General features: G+C 36.3%; 1 pseudogene; it reads right to left on the reverse strand.

Annotated features, from left to right (window-relative positions):
* Positions 1–616: 616 nt before the first annotated feature.
* On the reverse strand, positions 617–3,766 carry LOC136127903 (large ribosomal subunit protein uL6 pseudogene; annotated as a pseudogene).
* Positions 3,767–4,073: the final 307 nt, after the last annotated feature.

Raw genomic sequence — 4,073 nt, forward strand, 5'->3', positions numbered from 1 at the left:
GCTCCATGTCTTCAAAGAAGACAAAGAACAATGCAACTGAAGAAAAAGCTAGGGGGAGTACAATGGGTGAAAACCCAGACAAGAGTTAAAGCATGCAGTATCTTATAAATCAGGATAAGGAGTTTCAATTTTATTTGAGTACAACAGAAAACCATTAAGAGGTTTTAAGTAGGGAAGTGATGTGATCTGAATGGCTTTTCAAAAATATTTGTTTTGTGGAGAACTTAGAAGGAAGAAATGAGAAAGTCCTCAGACTAATTAGAATACTAACAGTAATACAGGCTAGAGATGATTGGGGCTTGGACTAGAGAGGGGCAGGGGAGGCAAAGAAGAGTGGATTGAATAGACATGTATTTCGGAGGTAGAACTAACAAACTTGAAACTGAGCAAAAACAGTTTACAGAGAAAGATGAATTAAGGATGATTCTTGGCTTGAGCAAGTGATGGTTCCATTGTAAAAACAGACAACAGCTTGTGGATAGAGTAATCAGATGATCTGGGTTTTTTGTTGTTGTTTTTTCAACAGAGGCTTTTATCGCATCTTTAAAATATCACAAGAAGGTCTTAGGAGTCATCGGGCATCTTATTGTTTCCATAGATAGACAACTCTTAGACTTTATTCATCAGCCTGCTGGACTTTTCCCTTTTCAGAAACATAGACACCATCTCCAAATTTTCTGATATTCTCGTTTATAACTGTTCTGGCTTGCTGAGTCAAAATAGCTAAATTTGATACATGGTTAGTGCCGTTTCCTTCAAGAATTAACTCATCATTCTGGACTCAAGATAGTGAACAAAGAATACCTTGTCTCATGCAAACCCTGCAGATGTAGTTTTCAACCAAGAAATTTCTAATTTCAACAAGAGACCCGTTCTACATAATGAGGTTAATGGGCAAGTGGCACAAATCTCATCTTGTAACAGGAGCCCAGTGTTGACACCCTTGATCATGTTCTATGCATGACTATAGATAGTGTGAACAGTAACCACTTCCTTTCTATTTCCCTACTATTTGTCAATGCTGGGGTCTCTTCACTCCAAGGAGACTGAATTCTACATTGATGTGCCTGAAGTTCCTCCACAGAGTTTCTCTGGGGTCCTTGAAAATAACTGTGCGTCCTTTCAGAGTGGTGTCAACATTTCCTGGAATGTCAACAGTCTGATGAGAATCATCTTTGTTCTCACAGTAGAGGTAGCAAAAATCGTTAAGTGATCTGTTTTGAATGTATTATGTTTGAATTACCGTAGGGGCGATGTCAGGAAGACAGCTGAATATATGTGACTGAAGCTTATAGAAGAGATCTGGACAAAAGATACAAATTTGGGAGTCATCAGCATGGAAGTAAACATTATTTATGGTCATAGGACTAGGTAAGATCATCTAAGTGCCATTTGTTACGATGAGTAACATGTGTGTAGAAAACCTGAAAGTCTTTTGAGAATAAAATCTGAAACTTAAAACCATTTTTGCTAAAGACATCATCACAGAGGAGTGACCCACACTAAATTTGGGTTTTGTTTCTTGATTCACCTATGCCTAAAATTTATTCTGTTTAGTTGTACAGGCTTCTTGCATTCAAAGAAGCTCCTGTAATTCTACACTTTATATACTATTTTCAAAGAATAAATTAGCATGTTAAAGACGTTGGTGATTTACATGAAGACTTCATCAGAATAGTTAAATCTACAAAAGACAAAGAGCTGGCTGATGAAAGTGTTGACAAAGGTAAGGGTTATGTGTTGAATGACAGAAATAGCTTTCACAAAAATGCAGTTCAGAGTGATGACTTGGAATGTTAGAAATAAATGATATTAGTTACATTAAAAGTTATATATTTCTGTTGAAACAATTATTCAAGTAGAAGATTGGTGATACATATCTATGTAATAGATTATTTTTTTTTAATTTGTAGGTTAAAAAAAGTAAAGGCTAAATTTCAATTAACCATGTGAGGTAGGTACTTAAAATAAAATGTAAATTTAAGCTGTGTGGTAATCAGTTAAAATCAGATAGACCTGAAGTGTAATCCATGCCATCACGTCCCAGCAATGTGTCTTTGGAGTCTTACTATCTATGCCACTTCTCAAATTCTCATAATAACAGTCTAGAACATAAAGAGCTTTCCTCAAACATTGTTTGAAGGGATTTTTCCCTGTTACTAAGCATATTACAAAATTATTTTAATAGTTGCACAAGGGTCCATTTACTGAAAGTTCTAAGCCATCATTTATCTATTATCCTTCTGTTGGATGTTTAGAATATTTTTCATTTTACATTATCATAACTTTTTATTTGTTTTGAATATCAGCCCTTGGTATTCTGCAGAAGCTCTGCTATACATGCCCCCACCCAAGTCTATTCACTTGACCCTCTCTTACAAGATGTTTAGATAGCCTCTACTCCTTCACTCTCCTCTCATACCTCCAAGACCTCTTCTCTATTTTCCCCCTCAGCTTGTTGATCTTGCTTCCTACGCTAAAAAAAGAAAAGAAAAGAGAAAAAGAAGCAAACAGAAGAAAACATTCCAAGCTGCTACAATCAAGTCACCTATTTGTATCTGTGCCTATACATTCTGTCTTCCCTTCTGTTACTTTGAATGAACAGCCTGTGTTTTCACTGAAGGACATTTCTTCCACTTGTACACCTGCTCCAACACATTGCTCCAGGAATTTTTGTCTTGGACATTATAACTTTCCCTCTTGACTAAATTATTCCAAGGGCATACAAGCATTCTGCTATTTCTCCCATCTTAAAAAAAAAAATCAGAAAACAAAATTCTCAGTACCACATCCTTTTTCTACCTTATCTGCTCTCCTTTAGAGGAAAACGTCTAAAAGTTTTCTTTATAAGCTGTCCTCAGTTCCTTGCTTTCCATTCTCTTGAATCCTATCCAATTAGCATTTCACCCCATAGTCCATCAAAACTTCCCTCAAGGTTATCACTACCTCCATATTTTAAGCCAATAATAAATGCTCCATCCTCATCTTATCTAAAAGACCAGCAGTACTAATAAGGCTGAGGATGGTCTCCTTAATATACTCTCTTCACTCAGCATCCAGGTTTTCATGTGCTCTTCTTTCTCTCCCAATTTTTATAGCTTCTCCTTCTCATTCAGTTTTGCTGAGTTTATAGTATCTCATGACCTCCAAACACTGGAAAAGCTCGAGCCTCAGTTCTACTCTTAAAACCTCTTGATTTTATACCATCACTGCCCTGTGATCTCATCCATAACTTTTTTATGCTGAAAACTTTCAAATTTATATCACCAGCTCAGACCCCTCTGAACTCTACACTTAGATGTACAACTTTCTAGTAAGATATACCTGTTGGATGTAAGAATTTCAAAGACTAAACTAATGATCCGTACCTCCAAACCTGCCCTTCCCACAATCTTTCTAAAAATCAATAAAATCAATCTTCTTAAAATCAATCAGTATATCAATACTCTGGTCTTTCCCATTTCTCAGGCCAAAAAAAAAAAAAAGTCATTCCTGATTTGATCATTCTTTTTGCTTCTTATACTTTTCCTCTGTCAACACATTCTTTCCTTTCTACCTTCAAAATGCAGGCAGTGTCTGAACATTTTTCATTACTCCTATCCTAATACAAGCTATCACTATCACTCACTCAGATTACCATAATAACCTTCTGGTTCAGGGGTGTGCACTTTTACCCACAAGGATCAGATAGTGAGTGTTTTAGTTACTGCAGGCCATAAGGTCCTGTTGCAGCTACTTACCTCTGCCACAATGTGAAAACAGCCATCTACAGTATGCAATTTAATGAATGTAGCTGTGTTCCAATAAAACTATTTACTAAAACAGGAAGCTGGCCAGATGTGAACTATGGGCTGTAGTTTTCCAACATCTATTCTAGTTTGTCTCTCTGACTCATCTTTCTTTCCTAATATCTATTCTCAATACAAGGGCCACAGTGATCCCTTTGAAATGAAAATCAAAGCACATGATACATCTACTTAAAACTGCTTGTGTTCCCCATTTCACTCACAGGAAAAGCCAAAACTCTTAGTATGGCATACAAATTTCTAAACAATGTTTCCTCAATTTTGCTC

The sequence above is a fragment of the Phocoena phocoena genome, chromosome 9 (assembly GCF_963924675.1).
Source record: "Phocoena phocoena chromosome 9, mPhoPho1.1, whole genome shotgun sequence".
NCBI classification, from domain to species: Eukaryota; Metazoa; Chordata; class Mammalia; order Artiodactyla; family Phocoenidae; genus Phocoena; species Phocoena phocoena.